Source organism: Hordeum vulgare, chromosome 1H (assembly GCF_904849725.1).
Source record: "Hordeum vulgare subsp. vulgare chromosome 1H, MorexV3_pseudomolecules_assembly, whole genome shotgun sequence".
NCBI lineage: Eukaryota > Viridiplantae > Streptophyta > Magnoliopsida > Poales > Poaceae > Hordeum > Hordeum vulgare.
The window spans coordinates 491696478-491720149 of NC_058518.1; positions in this window are offsets into that span (position 1 = coordinate 491696478).

Below are 23672 nucleotides of genomic sequence, written 5' to 3' on the forward strand. Positions count from 1 at the left end.
TCTTGCTGCCCAACACAAGGGAGGGGAAGTACAAAAAAAAGGCAGCAAGGAAAGATAGCAAAACCCATGCCAGGGGTCCTGCGATTCGATCCCTGTACCTCCTGGTTTACCAGACACCAACTAGCCACTGCACCACCTGCGCTACTGACGACAGGAACGCAACAGGAAACAAAATAACTTGCCTTGCTGTCCACCGAATAGCAAAACAACTAAAATTATGCCGAGAGGGGGTTCGAACCCTGGACCTCTCATCAGACACGCAGGAGGTCGACCACTGGGCTATGAATAGGAAGCTAACAGAGGGGGATTCCCATAACAGGTAAAGCTACCAAAGCCGACTCCTGTCTTCAGCGAGCGCCGGCGACAGAGAAGTCTAGCAGCTGCTCGCTTGCCGGCGCTGCCGTGCGGCTCTACCGGCGACGCGGGGGTTCCCTCTGGTCACGGCACTACCGATGAGAGGGGGGAGGGGGTCCCTGCTACAACAAACAGCAACACACAAAAGAACTCGACCCTACACGTACACACAATCACAACCTCCTGACGAACGGCGGCAGAGACGAACGACGACTCCGACGTGGATTTGGACCGGGCCGAGGAGGAGGAAGCACTGGGCGGCGGTCCTCACCTTGGGGAGAAGAGGGGCGCCGGACAGGAAGGAGGAACGCCGGAGGCGAAGAAGAGGGGCTGACGCAGTTCGCCCGGTTCGCCCCGTTGACGAGGACGAGCTTGACGGGGGGGGCTGCTCCTCGGGGTCCTAGCGACGGGAATGGGACGCGGGGAGCCGCCCCGAGCCCCCGGACATGGCGGCCGTGCTGCCCGACGATGCCTGTGGAAGAAGCCGGCGACTCTCTCTCTGTGCACCCTCTACTGACTTACCTGACAGAGAAGAAGAGAGATGGGAACGAGATGGGTTTGGGAGAGGTGGCGGCGGCGGCTGAGGGGAGAAGAGGAACCCTAGGCTTCGGGCACGGATGCCAACGCAACTTATAGGGGGCCCTCGACGTGCTGCTCACGGCACCGTCAGCTCTCTCTCTCACACGCGACTGACGGAAAGAGGACAGCGAGGAAAGGAGAAGCGCCGTCAGGAAGGAGGGAGGGGGCTTCGTGTGGGCTCTCTCTCTCTGGAGGGTGCAGCTGGGCCAGGAGGAGAAGGAGGCCCATGCTGTCCAGGGCAAGAAATAAAGCTGGGAGGGAATTCTTGTTAGTTTTAAACACACTCAAGAAAATAACCCACCTAAGCTATTGTGGCAAAAATCAAAAGGAAAATTCTGCTGGACTTAAGGAATTTTGCCCAATAGGAAAAAAATAGGAATGCAATATTTGGAGATGTTTGAAATAAATGCAAAACAGTCATTAAGCTACTGTTTTGAATTTATTTGCACCACTAAAATCAAAGAATCAAATCAGAAAAATTGCACCCCCTCATAAGCACATTTTATCTACCCACTAGACATTTTAGAATCATTTTTGGGAAGAAGGAATTTTGACAAGAATAAAAATAGGAGGGAAAAGGAGTTTAAAAGGCAAGAGCTTAAAAAGACTAGCACACCCTCTTGCATCACACACACCATTATCACATGCATCACAAGGTAGTGCAAAACCACCACTTAATCCTAGCAAGATCACATGCACTCACAACACCACAACACTACTCCTATTAAACTCAAATGCAACATGATCATGGCATGCAATCATAAGTATGGCAAGGAATGATATGTAATTCATGCATGCAAGGGAAGTAAGCACTAGGGAACACACATGAATTCATGGCACAAAATGATATCATCAAGATCTCTGACAAGGTGGCCCCACATGGAAGGTTACAAGAAGGGAAAGTTCTACACTTGGGGCATTACAAACTCTCCCACACTACAAAGAAGATCTCGACCCCGAGATCTAAGACTGAAAGAAATCGGGAAATTCGGAACGTAGGTGATCCTCGCGTTCCCACGTAGCCTCTTTATCGGAATGGTGTGACCACTGCACTTTGAGAAACTTGACAGACTTGTTACGGGTCTTGTGCTTAGTCGCCTCGAGAACCGCAACTGGATGCTTGCGATAAGAGAGGTCAGGCTGGAGATCGATATCCTGAAGATGCACAGTGTGCTCGGGGTTCTTGAAACACCTCCGAAGCTGAGAAACATGGAACACATCATGGACATTTGCAAAGGTTGACGGAAGCTCGAGCTGGTACGCGAGGTCACCCCTCTTGCCAACCACTCTGAACGGACCAACAAAACGAGGCTCAAGCTTGCCTTTGATGCCAAAACGCTGCATACCCTTCATAGGCGACACCTTGAGGTAGACAAAATCATCAAGCTCATACGACATGTCATGGTGCTTGCTATCGTAATAGCTCTTCTGACGGGACTGCGCTGCTCTGAGGTTGTCGTGAATGATCCGACACATCTCCTCAGCTTCTTCTATCATATCATTGCCAAGGATCTGACGCCCGCCTGTCTGGGACCAGTTGAGCGGAGTACGACACTTCCTGCCATAGAGAATCTCAAACGGAGCCTTGCCAGAGCTAGCTTGATAACTGTTGTTATACGAGAACTCCGCGAAAGGCAGAGAATCCTCCCACTTCATGCCAAACGAGATAACGCAGGCTCTCAGCATGTCCTCAAGAACTTGATTCACTCTCTCCACTTGACCACTAGTCTGAGGATGGAACGCTGTGCTGAAGCGGATCTTCGTGCCCATAGCAGACTGAAAAGAGTCCCAGAACTTGGAAGTGAAGATACTCCCGCGATCTGATGAGATCATCATAGGTACAGCGTGCAACGAGACAACCCTCGAGGTGTACAACTCTGCGAGCTGAGCTGCTGAAATGGACTCCTTGACGGGAAGGAAATGCGCCACCTTACTCAATTTGTCGATGACGACGAAGATAGCGTCATTGCCCTTCTTGGACTTCGGAAACCCTGTGACGAAGTCCATCTCAATGTGATCGAACTTCCACTCGGGAATCGGCAAAGGCTGCAAGAGGCCCGCTGGTCTTTGATGTTCTGCTTTCACCCTTCGACATACATCACACTCATTAACAAATTGAGCAATTTCACGCTTCATACGGGTCCACCAGAACGACTGCTTCAAGTCATGGTACATCTTAGAACTTCCCGGATGAATAGAAAGCAGAGAATTATGAGCTTCTTCCATGATCACCTTCCTGAGATCACCTTTCGGGACGACAAGGCGGTCCTCGAAAAACAAAGTGTCCCTGGCATCCACAGTGAAACACTTATACTTGGGAAGGCTCTTTCCCACACCAATCTTGACCTTCTTCACCATAGTATCAAGTAGCTGAGTTGCTCTGACCTGATCTTCCAAGGTAGGAGAGATCTGAAGGTTCGCAAGAAAACCCTGAGGAACCAGCTGAAGATTGAGCTTCCTGAAAGACTCAGAAAGACCCGGCTGGAGAGGTTGCAGAATCAGACTGTTGCAATATGCTTTCCTGCTCAATGCATCTGCCACAACATTTGCCTTGCCTGGCGTGTACTCGATACTCGGATTAAAATCCTGGAGCATTTCCACCCAACGTGTTTGCCGAAGATTCAAGTTAGGCTGAGTGAAGATATACTTGAGGCTCTTGTGATCGGTGAAAACTTCAACCTTACGTTCCAACAAGAGATGTCTCCAAGTCATCAAGGCGTGCACAACAGCTGCTAGCTCGAGATCGTGCACAGGATAGTTCTTCTCCGCAGGCTTCAGCTGCCTGGAGGTATAAGCAACCACCTTCCTATCTTGCATCAAGACTGCACCAAAACCCTGAAGAGAAGCATCGCAAAAGACCTGGTACGGCTTGGAATCATCCGGAGGCGCCAATACCGGAGTGGAGGTAAGCTTTTCCTTGAGTGTATCAAAAGCCAGTTGACACTCTGGAGACCACACATACTTGACACCCTTCTGAAGAAGACTAGAGAGCGGCTTGGCGATTTCGGAGAAGTTCTCAACGAATCTTCTACAATATCCGGCAAGACCGAGAAAGCTTCGAAGCTGCTTCACATTCTGCGGAGGTTCCCATTCAACAATGGCATGAACCTTGGACGGATCAACCTTAATGCCCTCGGCAGAGATAATATGCCCAAGATACACCACTTCTTTTAGCCAGAACTCGCACTTGGAAAACTTGGCATAAAGCTTGTATTCTCTCAGTTTATCAAGCACCAACCTGAGATGTTTCTCATGTTCTTCCTCATCCTCAGAAAAGACCAGAATGTCATCGAGATAGAGCAAGACAAACTCATTCTTGAATGGCGAGAAAATATAGTTCATCAATCGGCAAAAAGTCGGAGGAGCATTAGCCAGACCAAAAGACATGACCGTATACTCATATGAGCCAAAACTGGTCCTGAAAGCCGTCTTTGGAATGTCTTCCTCACGAATGTGAATCTGATGATACCCCATCCTGAGATCAAGTTTGGAGAATACTTTAGCACCTTTCAGCTGTTCGAACAACTCATTTATGTTCGGAAGCGGATATTTGTTCTTGATTGTCTTCTTATTCAATGGGCGGTAATCGACACACAGCCGTTCCGTGCCATCCTTCTTCTTGACAAACAGAACACCACATCCCCACGGAGACGAGCTTGGTCTGATCAAACCCAAACGCTCCTGCTCATCGAGTTGTCTCTTGAGTTCCTTCAACTCTTCTGGACCCAGCTTGTACGGCCGCTTGCACACTGGCTCTGTGCCTGGCTTAAGCTCAATGACGAACTCCACTTCACGGTGCGGAGGCATCCCTGGCAACTCCTCAGGAAACACGTCCTGATATTCGCAGACTACTGGAACTTGCTCAATGGGATTGATCTCACCCTTTTCATTCAAGGAGAACAAGCAGACTGTGTCATCGCGCGCCGCGAATATAATCACATCCTCCGAAGAGTGGGTCAGCTTCACTTCTTTAGCTTCACAATCAATTGATGCTTTGTTCATGGCCAACCAGTCCATACCAAGGATCAAATCAATGTCGGACTTGCCCAAGACAATAGGAGACGCCAGAAAAGCATAATTGTCCAACTTGATAGAAACATCCGGAACCCTCATGAACGAACTCATGCGCATGCCCGGAGAAACCACATGGAAGGGACTATCCAAATGAATTGCAGGAATATCATACTTAGCTAGGAAAGGCTTGGAGATGAAGCAATGCGAAGCACCAGAATCAAACAAGACTTTAGCAGGAAAATCATTGACTAAGAGATTACCCATGATCACATCCGAAGAATTTTCTGCCTCAGCTGCATTCACCATGTTGACTCGAGCTGATCTGGGGTTGAACTTGACAAGAGCGTTGCTAGGAGGTTTGCCTGGAGGAGGAGGAGGCAGACAGAGCTGAGAAGTGCATTTGTTGGCATAGTGACCCTTCTGCCCACATTTGTGACAAGTGACATCTGCTGGCTGCCGGAACTGAATCTGAGGAGGCCCTTGCTTCTGATGCTGATATCTCTGCTGGAATCCAGGGTTGGGTGCGCGGGAAGAACCACGTCCACCTGAGTGCTTCGGCTGCTGAGAGTGCCGAGGAGGAGGAGGAGGAGAAACCCAAAACCTCTGTTGCTTCTGAACCACCTGAGTCAAGGAAGAGCTGGAATCTCTGAAACGTTTCTTGGAGTTCTCCACCCTGAGCAAGGCTGCCTCTGCTCTGAGAGCTAAGTTATAGAATTTGTCAAACTCCTCGGGATCGTGCAACACGAGTGCTAACTGCAAATCCTCCTTCAAGCCACCCCTGAACTGGTATATCTTGCTCTTCTGATCCGGAACATCCTGCAAAGCGAAACGGGCCAGCTCGTGGAACTCAACATTGTACTTGTACACAAAATTGCTGCCCTGCTTCAAGCGCCTGAACTTCTCACGCATCTCCTCAACAAAACTGGAAGGAATGTAGTGGGACCTGAAGTCACGACAGAACTCGTCCCAAGACATCACCCTGCCACCTTTGGTATCCTTAAGCTGCTGCCACCAAATAGAAGCCTGCCCCTTCAACTGGAATGTTGCAAACTTGACATAATCCTCTGGACGCACATTGCTACACTCGAAATGCTTGTTCATATCACGGATCCAATCTTCCGCGTCAAACGGCTGGTTGCAAGAAGTGAACGTCCTAGGCTGGTTTGACAGGAACTGACTCAGACTGGCGAAGTGATTGCCACCCTGCTGGAAATTGCCTTGCTGATGATTGGCTCTCTCCTGGATCAACTGCAACAGCATCTGAGTATTTGCATTGGTAGCTGCCATCATCGCCTGCCAGGCCTCTGCAGGAGGAGGCGGCGGCGGTGGCGGAGGAGGAGGTGGAGGCGGCATATCCTCACGCGCTGGGGTCTGACGAGTTGGTGGAGCCATCCTGAAGACGGACAGCATATTAGTCCACAGAATATTTGAAGATAAGCTGAATCAAAAGACAGAATATCTGAATAGAACTTAGCATTGCACTCGAACAACATAGCAAGAGTGCATTCTCAAAGTAACAGACGACAAAATTCCGATAAGGGGCCACAGCAAACAAGTGTGAGCTAGAACTGCTCGGAACAAACATAAGATCGAGATTTCCCAAACCTCAATCAAGCGTCTGTAGGAAGATAGTCCTATAAGATACTACCAGATATCCCACCTATGAATTCCCGAAATAACTGGTCATGCAATCAGGCACACGGATACAAGGAGTATTTCACACAACTCCTAAACTAAGCCGTCACCTGTATCACATCCTTCAACACACAACCAGCATCTCAGACCTTCGTTTACAATAGATCCTCGTGATCACAACGATACCAAGTGTGGTAGTACCCCCGGACAATCTACACCAGTACTGGGGACGTCGGGGTTATCTCACCACTACCCGTATTGAAGCAATAACGAACACCCTCCGTTCTTAGGTACTCAGAAATCTGAATGATGGCGATGTGCGCGATAATCCCTGGAGCTCAACTCCCCTGATACTTAGAGCAGACAGGAGGCACCAGGACATGATTCCGTCACATCGAAATCATATAGATTTCGCAAACACCCGCGTGATCCTGAAAAAAATTTGAGCGAGAAAAGGAGTAGAGTTAAAGATTTCCTAAGACGGAAGCCTCACCAGAGCAAAGAAGAGGAGAAAAATGAAACCTACTCTCCGATATAACTAAGACTCAAAACATTTACTAGACTCGACTCGGCCAAATACGATCACACAAAGGCTCCTATGGTCGTAAGGCTCTGATTACCAACTTGTAACGACCAAGATGCGGTCCTTTCCGATCTGGGGTCGAGGCCCCCGAATAGGAAAGAAGCGCATCTAAGTGTTTTGCAAGCAAGTAAACATAGCACATAATAATAAATAAAGTAGACAATCTGGGATTCAACTGTCTTCTTATTAATAATACAGAGTACAACGCAGATACAAACAATGTAGTTCCGGTATGGACTACAAAACAAGGGAAATGCTATGCTACCCGCTGCAGGCCCACGATCACGACCACGGCTCAGTCCTCTGGATAGTTCACGTAAAGGCGATCTGTCTCCTCGTCGTACTGCCACGCCAGCTGGATGCCGTCGGGATCCTCTGCCTCTGGGGTACCTGTACCTGCTGGAAGTTTCGGAGGAATCCGTGAGCCACGGGGACTCAGCAACCTAAGGCCTTGGTGCCAGATCTAGCCATGTTAATGGGTAAGGCAGGGGTGAAGTGTTTCCGGCTGCTGCATCCTAAGTTTGAATAAGTGGCTAGCTTACGCGAGAAGGAAGTAAAAGTGGTATACGCTGACGATCGAGAATGCTTGATCAGTAAGTGATCCTAAACACCTACCTACGGCATTCATAACCCCACCGTGTTCCCGATCGAAGAGAGGACTTCGAAGGGACAGTCACGGTTACACACACAGTTGGCATATTTTATTAGTTTATGTTTAAGTTTTCTAATACCGGATGTTAGCAAAATATTCCAAGTTGCCACATAACCGCGGGCACGGCTTTCCGAAAGATTAAACCCTGCAGGGGTGCTCCAAGTAGTCCATCACAAACGAACACAGGCCGCAAAGTCATCCTCTACCACGAATCTCGTGATCTCGTCGGATTCCTTAGAGGAAAACCTCAACTCTGGGGAAAACCAAAGCCTCACCGGGGTTCCTATACGCAAGATATACCGCTAAGGTAAGACAAGGCTAGCAGGACCTCCCGACGTGTCGACGACCCTGATAAGAGCCGCGTATCTCAGTCTCAGGACACGCCGGATGAGCGATGGTTACCACGCCAAAACTCCGAGTTGCCCGGGGGAGCGTAATAAGCTGCTCTGGTTTGGACCAACACTCATGAGGAGCACTGGCCCGGGTTGTTGATTAAGTTCCTCGGGGTAGCTATTCCCTATGCAGTTCATTTTTTAGGTGATTAGCAAATAGTACCAAAGTTGGGTCCTGCCGGACAAGCCTTAACACTACGCGATTTATCAAGGGGGTCCCCATAACAACCCCGAACGTGTTAGGAGCGATCATTATGGAATCAAACACCGGTAACCGGTAACTAAGGTGGCAATAACGGAACAAGACACCCGGCAAAAGGCTAGGCCTCCCGTCATTTACCAAATATATAGGTACATTAATTAAATAACATAAATTAACATAATGATATCAAGCTCATGGCAACTCATGAGTTATAAACACCTGCAACTAGCAATGCTAACATTAGTAGCTGAGCAAGCCTACCTAGCCATGCAAGTTTGCTAGGAAAGAGTAAGGTGTTTAGGCTCATGGCATATGAAGAGGAAATATATTTTCAGTGGTAGGCAGCGAGCAATAACCTGGAATCGAAACTAACATAACAAGTCTAGATATGGGATCAAGGTCATGTCATCTTGCCTGTGATATCCTCAGCTTGGAATGGTTCTGGATCGTCCTGCACGTACTCTCCTGACTCCACGTAATCGGTCTCCGCTCCGGGTGCTACCCAACACAAAAATAACAGCCAATGAACGCAGCACCACAAAATGCAACAATCACATGATGCATGAGATGAAAGTTGAGCATGCACCACTATTTCTAACACTAGCACAAGCAAGATAAACTACAACAAGTTCCTGGACAGAACTTTGCACTAAACTATTTGGATATGCATGGGAATTATATGAATAGATGCATCTCGTGAAAACGGTGCAAAACCATATAAGGAACTTTGCAAACAGAGCTACGGATCAACGGGAATCAACGAAACACGATATGAAGCCCTACGTGAAAGATTCATCACCACTCACACAATTGGCACAAATCTGGTGTTCCCAGGTTGCCAAGACATATATTAACCCAACATGAATGAAATGGAGCAAGGTAGAACACCCCAACAACAATTGAACACAAACTCTGAACAAAATGTCAAAACTACGCAATCTGCCAGTTTCTGCATCTTAGCTGTTTGTGAGCAACATGCAACATAGCTACAGGTCTTCAAATGTGACAAATAAAATATGTGGCTGTTTCCAACCAAGGACACTACAATCTCCAGCAAGAATCACAGCAAAAGGAATTAAACTCTAGAAGATACAAGGCCACAAACTTTCCCGAAACCATCAGTTCTCAGGGACTTGGTGAAAATTCCTGCACCTGAGTTTCTGTTTCTGTTCTGAAGCTTTTTGACAGCAATCAAAACACAAGCTACTGGACTCCAAATGAATTGAAAATTGACAGAAAGCTTCACAAACATCCCAGGTTCAAAACACTAGCAATGAACTAAGTCCAGTTCTCAACATAATGACCAGAACAACCTTATCTACAGGGGAAGAAAATGTTTTCAGCATTCCAGACTTAGTGAAATTTTCAGAGTTCAAAAATCTGGAATTTCCCAACCACATGCCCACTTTGTCTAGGCATAGTTTGCACACCCAAGTTCCCAAGAGGTGTTTGACACCACTATGTTATTGAGCACAAACCCCTACAACTAACACACCAAGATCCATGCCTTTGGGCTCCATCTATATCATGGAAACAAAGCCCAAACTTTCAACAAAATGAAAATGCAAATCCATAAGGTATGCTTTTAAGATGACAACTACATAGGAGGGTTTCATGTGCACAATGACAAAGTGACATGGGGGTTTGAACCCCATGTTTGTGTCATGCACATCAACAACTACAACACACACAATTTCTCACAAGCACTAGCATCAAGCTCACACAAACGACACTTTAAACTAACAAGAGGGTAAGCACACCCTCACATATGGGCATGTGATGGTTCACACTCTCACAAGCATCACTAGGATCTTCCTAGTAATCATGTCATCCTCTATATGCAACCACCACAACATCCACACCTTCACACGCTAGCGTAGATAGTCACCTAGATCTTCACATCACACCAAAACATGTGGTGGGGTGGAAGCTCCCACACCCCACTAAATCTATGCAAACAAATAAAAACTACAAGTTCAACTTGTACCACCTAAAACTCCCAAAGATGGGCTCCACAAGAGTAGCTAGTGCATCTTCTCCTTAAGGCACAACACACACAATAAAAACACATCACAAGAACCACTCCCACCAAGTGTTCGTCACACCACTAGATGTAACCCACAAAGGCTTACAAAGCTAGCAATACCACCTCTAATCTCTTGTAGGTGCACAACACACACACAAAGGACCCTGTTCCCAACTACACTAGCAAGGAAAAAGATGATAAGACCATCTTGCTGCCCAACACAAGGGAGGGGAAGTACAAAAAAAAAGGCAGCAAGGAAAGATAGCAAAACCCATGCCAGGGGTCCTGGGTTTCGATCCCTGTACCTCCTGGTTTACCAGACACCAACTAGCCACTGCACCACCTGCGCTACTGACGACAGGAACGCAACAGGAAACAAAATAACTTGCCTTGCTGGCCACCGAATAGCAAAAGAAACTAAAATTATGCCGAGAGGGGGTTCGAACCCTGGACCTCTCATCAGACACGCAGGAGGTCGACCACTGGGCTACGAATAAGAAGCTAACAGAGGGGGATTCCCATAACAGGTAAAGCTACCAAAGCCGACTCCTGTCTTCAGCGAGCGCCGGCGACAGAGAAGTCTAGCAGCTGCTCGCTTGCCGGCGCTGCCGCGCGGCTCTACCGGCGACGCGGGGGTTCCCTCTGGTCACGGCACTACCAAGGAGAGGGGGGAGGGGGTCCCTGCTACAACACCTTGCCAACAAACAGCAACACACAAAAGAACTCGACCCTGCACGTACACACAATCACAACCTCCTGACGAACGGCGGCAGAGAAGAACGACGACTCCGACGTGGATCTGGACCGGACCGAGGAGCAGGAAGCACTGGGCGGCGGTCCTCACCTTGGGGAGAAGAGGGGCGCCGGACAGGAAGGAGGAACGCCGGAGGCGAAGAAGAGGGGCTGACGTAGTTCGCCCGGTTCGCCCCGTTGACGAGGACGAGCTTGACGGGGGGGCGCTCCTCGGGGTCCTAGCGCCGGGAATGGGACGCGGGGAGCCGCCCCGAGCCCCCGGACATGGCGGCCGTGCCGCCCGACGACGCCCGCGGAAGAAGCCGGCGACTCTCTCTCTCTGCACCCTCTGCTGACTTACCTGACAGAGAAGAAGGAAGAGAGATGGGAACGAGATGGGTTTGGGAGAGGTGGCGGCGGCGGCTGAGGGGAGAAGAGGAACCCTAGGCTTCGGGCACGGACGCCAACGCAACTTATAGGGGGCCCTCGACGTGCTGCTCACGGCGTCGTCAGCTCTCTCTCTCACACGCGACTGACGGAAAGAGGACAGCGAGGAAAGGAGAAGCGCCGTCAGGAAGGAGGGAGGGGGCTTCGCGTGGGCTCTCTCTCTCTGGAGGGTGCAGCTGGGCCAGGAGGAGAAGGAGGCCCATGCTGTCCAGGGCAAGAAATAAAGCTGGGAGGGAATTCTTGTTAGTTTTAAACACACTCAAGAAAATAACCCACCTAAGCTATTGTGGCAAAAATCAAAAGGAAAATTCTGCTGGACTTAAGGAATTTTGCCCAATAGGAAAAAATAGGAATGCAATATTTGGAGATGTTTGAAATAAATGCAAAACAGTCATTAAGCTACTGTTTTGAATTTATTTGCACCACTAAAATCAAAGAATCAAATCAGAAAAATTGCACCCCCTCATAAGCACATTTTATCTACCCACTAGACATTTTAGAATCATTTTTGGGAAGAAGGAATTTTGACAAGAATAAAAATAGGAGGGAAAAGGAGTTTAAAAGGCAAGAGCTTAAAAAGACTAGCACACCCTCTTGCATCACACACACCATTATCACATGCATCACAAGGTAGTGCAAAACCACCACTTAATCCTAGCAAGATCACATGCACTCACAACACCACAACACTACTCCTATTAAACTCAAATGCAACATGATCATGGCATGCAATCATAAGTATGGCAAGGAATGATATGTAATTCATGCATGCAAGGGAAGTAAGCACTAGGGAACACACATGAATTCATTGCACAAAATGGTATCATCAAGATCTCTGACAAGGTGGCCCCACATGGAAGGTTACAAGAAGGGACAGTTCTACACTTGGGGCATTACAAAGACCCAATCCTAAGCATAGCACTAGATCGTGTTGTTCGTATGCTAAAGCTTTTCTAATGTCAAGTGTCTTTTCCTTCGACCGTGAGATTGCGCAACTCCCGGATATCGTACGACTGCTTTGGGTGTATCAAACATCACAACGTAACTGGGTGACTATAAAGGTGCACTACGGGTATCTCCGAAAGTGTGTGTTGGGTTGGTACGAATCGAGATCGGGATTTGTCACTCTGTGTGACGGAGAGGTATCTCTGGGCCCACTCGATAGAACATCATCATAAGCTCAATGTGACTAAGGAGTTAGTCACAGGATGACGTGCTACAGAACGAGTAAAGAGACTTACCGATAACGAGATTGAACAAGGTATAGGTATACCGACGATTGAATCTCGGGCAAGTTCTATACCGACAAACAAAGGGAATAGTATATGGGATTGATCGAATCCTTGACATCCTGGTTCATCCGATGAGATCATCGTGGAACAGGTGGGAGCCACCATGGGTATCCAGACCCCGTTGATGGTTATTGGCCGGAGAGATGTCTCGGTCATGTCTGCATGCCTCTCGAACCCGTAGGGTCTACACACTTAAGGTTCGATGACGCTTGGGTTATAGGGAATTGTTATACGAGGCTACCGAAGGTTGTTCGGAGTCCCGCATGAGATCTCGGACGTCACGAGGAGCTCCGGAATGGTCCGTAAGTAAAGATTTATATATAGGATGGATGGGTTTCGACGCTGGAAATGTTTCGGGCACCACCGGCAAAGTACCGGGACCACCGGAAAGGGTACCAGAGGCCCACCGGGAGAGGCCACCAGCCCGAGGAGGCTACATGGGCCAAGTGTGAGAGAGAACCAGCCCCTGGGTGGACTGGTGCGCCCCCCACACCTGGCCCATGGCGCCTAAGAGGGGGAAGGGGGAACCCTAGCGCAGGTGGGCCTAAGGCCCAGCATGGGGTGCGCCACCCCCTCCTCCCCTCGTGGCCGCCACCCCTCCCCCCATCTAGGGCTGCCCCCCCCCCCCCTCAAGGGGGAAACCCTAAAGGGGGCGTCACCCTCCCTTCCCCCTATATATAGTGGGGGTTTTGGCCATTGGAGACATGGTTTCCCATCTCTCTCTCGGCGCAGCCCTGCTCTTCTTCTTCCTCCTCTCCCACGGTGCTTGGCGAAGCCCTATCGGGAGACCTCGTCTCTCCATCGAAACCAAATAGTCGTGCTGCTGGAGATCTTCCCCAACCTCTCCCTCCTACTTGCTGTATCAAGGTACGGGAGACGTCACCGGGCTGCACGTGTGTTTAACACGGAGGTGTCGTGGTTCGGCACTAGATCGGAATCACACCGCGATCTGAATCGCCGCGAGTACGACTCCATCAACCGTGTTCTAGCAACGCTTCCGCTTAGCGATATTCAAAGGTATGAAGATGCACTCTCCCCTGTCTCGTTGCTGGTCTCTCCATAGGAAGATCTGAATATGGCGTAGGAAAATTTTTGAATTTATGCTACGTTACCCAACAGTGGCGATTCTTGCTTCGGCCGGCTACTTGACGGAACTTGCATAACTAGCGAGACGAATAAAACTGATCGATGGATTTTATGGCTAAAGGCCCGTGTCGAGCCTTTGCTTTGTATTGCTTTTCGTTTTTCTGGTGTTACAATCAACGCCCCTAGGGTGTCTTTTATACACGTCCACGAGGGACTATGGAAATAGACTAGGACTAGGAATCCTAATACTACTAGGACTCGGTTTGGCTTTCTTTCCTAATCCTAAAGAAACAACATGATTAACTTCTACATTGTACTTTGACTACAAAGCGGGGTGGATTAATGTTGTTGCTTTAGACTTTAGAGTTGCAAAATTGTTGACATCTTGGACATGGGATAAATGATTTCTCTTATTTACCCTTTAAAAATACTTTGGAAGAGAAAACGCATCGAGCCTTAATCATCATCCGACCACTTAGGCATCATTTCTAATAGCCGTATGAACTTATTGCTACATACAATGGAACCAGATGACCCTGGCCTCAAACTTGGTAATGATTTTGTCGTTGCAGCAATGGATGAAAGCACTCGGTTCCTTCAGCTTATTCAAGACTTCCACTACTCATGAAGTTATGGATGATGAAAGGTACAATAGTATTGTACAAGTGAACTAAAAAATGTAGCTTGATTCTCATCATGCTTTTTCTAAATCGTTTGAAATTGACTGGATTGGAGAGATAGTTATCATCATTGAGTGTATAAAGGAACTGTAAGTATGAGCTATTTTTCTCCAGAACAAAGTTCAGACAATTCCTTAGAAAAAAGTTCAATGAGTGATGCTACACATATTAACATTTTTCATCAGATTCTTATTGATATCTTGTTTGCATGAGCTTCGGAACACACATCTGAAGCTTTTAAGACATATAATGCTGGTGGCCATTCTACTTGTAATACAGATGGGGATCATCAACCCTGATTGTCCCCGGCCCCCGGGTGCACCAGCCACACTCTTTATAAAACTTCAATTGATATTCTTCATACGGCCAGTAATTGAAACAGGCTTATTCACTTTCAATATTTTTTATTCCATGAAGAATACATGATGTATTTTTTTCCCGCTGTCTCAGCGGAAGAAGAAAATCCTTGAATTTTGCATGTGTTTGAGCTATGAGGGACGCCTGTTACGTCATTTATTCTCTTACAGGACATGTTAGCAGCTTAGTTTCATTTCGTGCATGACATTCAAGAGTGAGTCGTTTTCTGCGGCCGGAAGGAAAAGAAACTATTCCAGTGAGAAACTTGTATAATTCATTTGACGGATCTTCTTGTCCTCAGGTTCTTATTGATATCTTGTTTGCATGAGCTTTTGAACACACATCTGAAGCTTCTAAGACATAGGTAAACCTGATTATCTTCCATACTCTAGCAGTGACTTGCTTTCCAGTGTTTTCATGGGAGAAAATTTTCAGAAGCCAAGTTGTGCTATAGGACATAGGTAAACCTGCTTATCTCGTTTAACTTATGTTGTTCTGAACTATCATAATATCCTCCTGATGCTTCCTATTATGTTCGCACATAGCACATGACAACGTGAAGATATACTATGCGAAGGAGCTACAAAAAGGCTATGGTTTTATGAGTGCTCAGGATCTGATCTAACTTGTGCGGCAAAGTTCAAGACGGGACGCATGAGCTGAGTCGGAACAAGGAACAATGGAGATCGTGCGTTCATACCAGAGGAAGAAATGACCGGAGATTGAGCTGGTGTCTGCACTGGTCGTCGGCTAGCCGTCGGTGTCCTGGTTGCCTCCTTCGCGCTGCAGTTCGGCGAAAATTCAGAGAAATAGGATTCAGTCCGATGAGAGAGAACGTATCGGAGAGAAATGACCGGAGATTGAGCCGCTTGCTGGCTGCCGCCGCTGTCATCCCAAGGAGAGGGGGGTGAACCTCCGCCGCTCACCATTAACCCGTCGGCCGCGAGAAGAAGAGAAAGGAAGGGAGGGAAAGAGAAAGGGATAGGGGAGAGGGAGCAGGACATACCTCACCGCGCCGTCGGCCGGTGTGGAACCGCCGTCGCCGTTGTCCCCTCCTTTGTGGTGTGGTGCGACACGGTGGTCGCGCGTGGATCAGTAGGTCCAGCGAGCGGGGGAGGCGCGGCGCGAGGAGGCCAACGACGCGGCGCGGCGAGCGGGGCGACCAGGAGGAGGCGTGCGAGCGTGCGAGCGAGGGATTGACCACGAGATGTGGGGGTGGGCAATTAGCGGTAGCGCTAACGAAAACTGTCAGTTTCGTTAACAACGTTTTTAGACCCTTGATTAAGTGATTAAACGGCTTAGATTGAGAGTTGGATCTGCCCTATCCTGCTTTTAATAGTAGAGATTATGCATGAAAATCGTGAATCTCTATAAGTAAAAGGCTTTCAAAGTGCAAATCATGTCACTTATAACTATGGAATCCTGTGGAGAATCATGATGCGTCTTATATATTTTTTGTAAAATATTTCCAGAAAATCAACAATTTTACAAGGTTTGGTCAACAATAACCAAGGGTACGTCTTTCTGTTGAGTCCATAAAATTATTCTCATTTGTTTGGTTTGTTAAATGTTTTTTGCCCATGTGTACTCCCTACTACGCTTTTTTTGTGTGTTCCTTGCCAAAATTTAGGTATAAGAGTAATGCAATTTTAGACTGCTTCCTTATCCGATGCACAATATGTCAGTAATGGAGATACCTGTTGCTAAATATGTTTCGTGCTTGCTTAATACTTTTTGCTAATGTTATCCACCAGCGTCTTCTAGCATAAGGTTCCGTTTGGAACAAGTACGGGTGTTTCCGGATGCAGTGCGGGTCCTCAGACCTCTTGTTGTTTTAAGCGCATCTCCAAGACTGCCTCTCAAATCACATGCCGTATCCGTCCGCGGATCGGTAGAATTAATCATGACAGGAATTAAAATTTTGCTATTTGAGGTACGGCTTGCAGTCTTGAGAAGTACTCAGAATTTCGAGCAGAATTCAAAATAAGCACTGATAAATAATACTGAGTATTCAATATGGATGAGGCATTTTTTATGAGGTCACCTTGTGGATATGGAATGCCAACTCTCTTCAAGCTGGCTGCCATAAAACACCAGTATGTCTACGAGGGGTCGACCGACTCACTATCAGCGTTACCAGCGCTGGGTTGATTGATCACGAGGTAGACAAGGGGTTTTGGCGCTACGAACAACCTGTAGCTTTTCTCGTTTCTTCTTTCTGCTACTTATTCAGTACAAAGGAAAGATGGTGACCCGGCGGCTACTCCTACTCCGGCACCATGATCCCGAAGACTCGCGCCATCCCACGAGCTGGCGTCGTGGCTTAACCACCCTAGCTACTTTGGCGCACGCGACCTGGTGACCACGCATGCCTCCTATCCTCTCGGCGCGCACACACGAAGGTTTGTGGGCTCGAGCGTCTACTACTTATTTGCTGAAAAGAAGGAAGACTCGATCTATCCTAACTAACAGAGGCAGCAGCTGGAGTAGCTAACAAATCTCCCCTCTAATCTTGCTGCTGCCGAATTATTTCTGTCATGCCGATCCTCCCCCGAAGCTCGAGGAACCGAATTCGCCCAAGTGCTTTTGTAAGAGTGTCGGCGAGCTGATCGTTGGTGCTGTTGTAGTTGATGTCGATACTCCCCTCTTCCACACATTGACGAATAAAATGATACCGTAGCTCAATGTGCTTGCTTCGATCGTGGAAGACAGGGTTCTTGAAGAGAGAGATTGCTGATTTGTTGTCGACCAGCAACTGTAGTGGTCGGACGTCCGTGTTCAGCACCTCCCCGATCAGACGAGCAAGCCAAATTCCTTGGCAGGCGGCGGTGGTGGCAGCAACGTACTCCGCCTCGCAAGAGGAGAGCGCCACCACTCTTTGCTTCTAGGACTGCCAGCTTACCGGGCTCCCTCCGAGGAAGAAGATCACGCCCGTGGTGCTTCGCCTGTCATCGACGTCGCCGGCGTGATCTGCATCGCTGTATCCCAGCAGCACTAGCGTCCCTTTCCCGCGCACATAAGCACAACCAAAATCGAGTGTGCCAGCGATATACCTCAGTAGTCGCCTGACGGCCGCGTAGTGGTCTGCTGCTGGTGCCTCCATGAAGCGGCTCAGGAACCCGACGGCAAAAGTGATGTCCAGCCTGGTGTGCGCGAGGTAGCGCAGCCCTCCGATGATGTTGTGGTACAAGGTGGCATCCACCGGCTTCTCCTTGCTGTCCGTGCTCAGCTTCAGCCGAGCCTCCATGGGCATGTTGCCGGGATTGCAATCGTCGAGTTGCGCCCGTTCCAGCAGCTTTTTGGCATAGGCCGCCTGACAGAGCGTGATCCGATCACGTTCCTGGCGCACCTCAATGCCCAGGTAGTAACTCAGCTCCCCTAAGTCGCTCATCCTGAAGAGCGAGATCATCTGTTGTTTGAATGCGTCGATCTCCAACTTGTCGGCTCCCGTGATGACAAGATCATCAACGTACACGCCGACGAGCAGAAGCTTGTCGCCCTCCTTGCGCCTGTATACTGCATGCTCGGAGGGGCAACGCTCAAACCCTAGCGAGCGCAAGCTTTCATCCAGCTTGGCGTTCCAGGCTCTCGGGGCCTGGCGTAAGCCGTACAAAGCTTTGTGGAGACGCGACACCTTCTCCTCCTTGCCGAGCGTGGTGTACCCTGGTGGTTGAACGATGTAGACTTCCTCCTGAAGCTCGCCATTCAGGAACGCGGACTTGACGTCCATGTGATGGATCGGTCAGGCTTGGTGTGCGGCGAGGGCGACCAGCACGCGCAGTGAGTCCATCCTGGCCACCGGCGCGAAGACGTCCTCGAAGTCCACTCCCTGAACTTGAACGTAGCCCTTTGCCACCAGCCGTGCCTTCCGCTTCACCACGACGCCATGAGCATCTTCTTGAGCTTGTACACCCATTTGAGACCTATGGCCCGATGCCCAGGCGGAAGCTCACATAGCGCCCAGGTCTCGTTGTCGTTGATGCTCTGCATTTCTTCGTCCATGGCAACTCTCCATGCTTTATCGTCATATACCTCGCGGAACGAGGTGGGCTCCTCCCCCGCAAAGAGACACGGGTGGTTGTGTTCTCCGTCTGCTTCGGTCGTCGTGTCCCACAAGTTCTCCAGGGTGCGGTATCGCCGCAGTGCCTCCTCGCCAGGTGATGGCACTGACGCTCCGGTTGGCGGAGAGGCGAACTCGATGCCGGGGCTGCTCGAGTCTGGCGCAGCGCAGACAGGTGGTGGCGTTGCGTCTGCGCGCGTCGGGGCCGGCGTTGCTGGCGGGCCCGTGGACCCTGGAGATGTGTCGTCTTGTGGGGTGCTGGTGATGGTCGTCGCCGTCACCGTGTCGAGCTCGATGGTGAAGGTGTCGGTCATGCTCTCGCTGCTCGTCGTTGCGGTTGTTGCCCAGTCCCAGGCAGCTTCTTCGTCGAACACGACGTCCCTGGAGACCAGGACACGGTTCGAGGGCGGGTGGTAGACGCGGTAGGCCGTCGTGCCTGGTTCATAGCCGAGAAGCACCATGGGCTCACTCCTGTCAGCCAGCTTCGACAGGTTCGGCCGCGTCACCTTGACGTGCGCGACGCTCCCGAAGATGCGCAGGTGCTGCACATTCAGTCGCCGTCCACACGATGCTTCGTGAGGGGTTGCGCCCTCGACGCTCTTTGTTGTGGACCTGTTCAACAGGTAGACCACCGTGGTTACTGCCTCGCCCCAGAAGCGAGCCAGCACTCCCTTGGCCTTCAGCAGGCTGCGCGCCATGCCTACGATGGTCTGGTTGCGGTGCTCTACCACGCCGTTTTGCTGTGGCAAGTAGGGCAGCGTAAGCTGCCGTTTGACGCCTTTGTCAGCGAAGTGCTCGCCGAGGCTTAGGGAGGTGAACTCGCCTCCCCGTTCCGTGCGCAGCGCCTTCAGCTTCCGCCCGGACTCCAGCTCCGTCATGGCCTGGAAACGCTTCAGAGCTGCCTACGCCTCATCTTTTGTTCTCAGCAGGTACAACCACATGTGCCTGCTCTTGTCGTCGACAAGGAGGAGGAAATAGCGCTTTCCTCCCGGCATTGGAGGGGAGATCGGGCCGCACAAGTCCGCGTGCACCAGTTCGAGCACCTCTCCGGCCCTGTTTAGGGCCTGGCGAGGGAACGGTGCCCGCCTGTGCTTGCCGGCGAGGCAAGCCTCACAAACACGATCCGCCTCGTCGAACAGAGGGAGACCGTGGACCAGACCGTCCCGGGCGAGGTGACGTACAGCCCGAAAGTTTACGTGGCCGTAGCGCGCGTGCCAGCGCCACGCATCCTCGCCGGCGTGCGCCGCGAAGCACACCGGCCGGGCCGGCATGAGCTGCAGCACGTACAGCCTACCCAGATTTCGCTGCACTCGCGCGAGGAGCCGGCCACTGGGGTCTCGGAGCTGCAGTACCCCGAGGTTGATGCTGGTTTCGTAGGCGATCTCGTCCAGCTGTCCGATGCTTACGATGTTGCTGCAGAGTTTGGGGATGTAATAGACATCGGACAGCACCAGTTGCTCACCGTTGCGGCACTCGAAGAGGATCGCCCCCCTTCCTTCGATCTGGACTGTCGAGCCGTCGCCAAGCTTCACCGCGCCACGCACGCTGATGTCCAGCTCGGAGAAGATCTCCCGACGACCTGACATGTGGTTGCTCGCACCAGTGTCAAGGTACTAGGCCATGTCGCAGGGCTTGTCGTCCGCCGCCGCGCGTGCGTGAGAGCCTTCCTCGTTGAGCAGAACGTGCTCGGCGGGGCGTTCTCCCAAGGCACCTCCTACGGAGGTCGTGAGCAGGAGGGAGCTTTCCCCAACGCCTCCCTGCGTGAGGTGAGCATGCTCCTTCCGCTCCTTGCGCAGCGCGGTGCAGTCACGGGAGAAGTGCCCGTGCTTGTTGCAGTTATAGCACTTCACCCTGCTCATGTCCCGTCCGCCGCCGGTTCCCTCGCGTCCAGCGTTGTTGCCTTGGTTGTCGTTGCCGCGCTTCTCATTCTGCAGTTTGCCGCGACACTGGCCGCCTCCGTTGTCGCCGCCGCCGCCTCCGCCGGGGTTTGAACCTTGGTCAAGTTCACGTTCCCGGCGTCGTGCGTCCCACTGCTGCTCTGTCATGAGCAGCTGGCCTCCGTTCCCCTGCGCCAGGCCGTTGCCGCAGCGCTCCTCCGAGGTCCGGAGGCGTCTGATCAGCTCCTCGACCGTGATCGTGTTCAGGTCAAGGAGCGTCTCTATCGCCACGACGATCTGTGCGTAGCGAGAAGGGACGACACGAAGAACCTTCTGAACGACGCGTACCTCATCGACGTGGTCGCCTAGGGTGCGGAGGTGGTTGACGAGGGCGGTGATGCGCATGCCAAACGCGTCGAGGGTCTCCCCACCGCGGAAGTTGATCGACTCGAACTCGACGCGCAGCCTCTGTGCGGTGGCCTCGCGCACGCGGTGCATGCTGTTGGAAATATGCCCTAGAGGCAATAATAAATTAGTTATTATTATATTTCTTAGTTCATGATAATCGTTTATTATCCATGCTATAATTGTATTGATTGGAAACACAATACTTGTGTGGATACATAGACAAAACACTGTCCCTAGTAAGCCTCTAGTTGACTAGCTCGTTGATCAAAGATGGTCAAGGTTTCCTGGCCATAGGCAAGTGTTGTTACTTGATAATGGGATCACATCATTAGGAGAATCATGTGGTGGACTAGACCCAAACTAATAGACATAGCATGTTGATCGTGTCATTTTGTTGCTACTGTTTTCTGCGTGTCAAGTATTTGTTCCTATGACCATGAGATCATATAACTCATTGACACCGGAGGAATGCTTTGTGTGTATCAAAGGTTGCAACGTAACTGGGTGACTATAAAGATGCTCTACAGGTATCTCCGAAGGTGTTCATTGAGTTAGTATGGATCGAGACTGGGATTTGTCACTTCGTGTGACGGAGAGGTATCTCGGGGCCCACTCGGTAATACAACATCACACACAAGCCTTGCAAGCAATGTGACTTAGTGTAAGTTGCGGGATCTTGTATTACGGAACGAGTAAAGAGACTTGCCGGTAAACGAGATTGAAATAGGTATGCGGATACTGACGATCGAATCTCGGGCAAGTAACATACCGAAAGGACAAAGGGAATGACATACGGGATTATATGAATTCCTGGCACTGAGGTTCAAACGATAAGATCTTCGTAGAATATGTGGGATCCAATATGGGCATCCAGGTCCCGCTATTGGATATTGACCGAGGAGTCACTCGGGTCATGTCTACATAGTTCTCGAACCCGCAGGGTCTGCACACTTAAGGTTCGACGTTGTTTTATGCGTATTTGAGTTATATGGTTGGTTACCGGATGTTGTTCGGAGTCCCAAATGAGATCCAGGACGTCACGAGGAGCTCCGGAATGGTCCGGAGGTGAAGATTGATATATAGGATGACCTCATTTGGTTACCGGAAGGTTTTCGTGCATTACCGGAAAAGTTTCGGGCTCATCGGTAGTGTACTGGGAGTGCCGGGAGGGGTGTCGGGGACCATCAGGAGGGGTATCACGCCCCAAGGGGTCTCATGGGCTATGGGAAGAGATAAACCAGCCCCTAGTGGGCTGGAATAAGTTCCCACTAAGGCCCATAAGGTTTGAGAAGGAAAAAACACAAGGTGGAAAGAGTTTCCAAGTGGGAAGGTGGAATCCTACTCCAAGTAGGATTGGAGTAGGACTCCTCCACCTCCAATTTCGGCCAAACCTTGAGGGTTTGAGGCTGCCTCTTCCCTCCCCCTCCCTCCTATATATACTGAGGTATTAGGGCTGATTTGAGACAACTTTTGCCACGGCAGCCCGACCACATACCTCCACGGTTTTACCTCTAGATCGCGTTTCTGCGTAGCTCGGGCGAAGCCCTGCTGAGATTAGATCACCACCAACCTCCGGAGCGCCGTCACGCTGTCGGAGAACTCATCTACCTCTCCGTCTCTCTTGCTGGATCAAGAAGGCCGAGATCATCGTCGAGCTGTACGTGTGCTGAACGCGGAGGTGCCGTCTGTTCGGCACTAGATCGGAGCGGATCGTGGGACGGATTGCGGGACGGTTCGTGGGATGGTTCACGGGGCGGATCGAGGGACGTGAGGAAGTTCCACTACATCAACCGCGTTTCTTAACGCTTCTGCCGTGCGATCTACAAGGGTACGTAGATCGGAAATCCCCTCTCGTAGATGGACATCACCATGTTAGGTCTTCGTGCGCGTAGGAAAAATTTTGTTTCCCATGCGACGTTCCCCAACAGTGGCATCATGAGCTAGGTTCATGCGTAGATGTCTTCTCGAGTAGAACACAAAAGTTTTTGTGGGCGGTGATGTGCGTTTTGCTGCCCTCCTTAGTCTTTTCTTGATTCCGCGGTATTGTTGGATTGAAGCGGCTTGGACCGACATTACTCGTACGCTTACGAGAGACTGGTTTCATCGCTACGAGTAACCCCGTTGTTCAAAGATGACTGGCAAGTGTCAGTTTCTCCAACTTTAGTTGAATCGGATTTGACCGAGGAGGTCCTTTTATAAGGTTAAATAGCAATTCATATATCTCCGTTGTGGTGTTTGCGTAAGTAAGATGCGATCCTACTAGATACCCATGGTCACCACGTAAAACATGCAACAA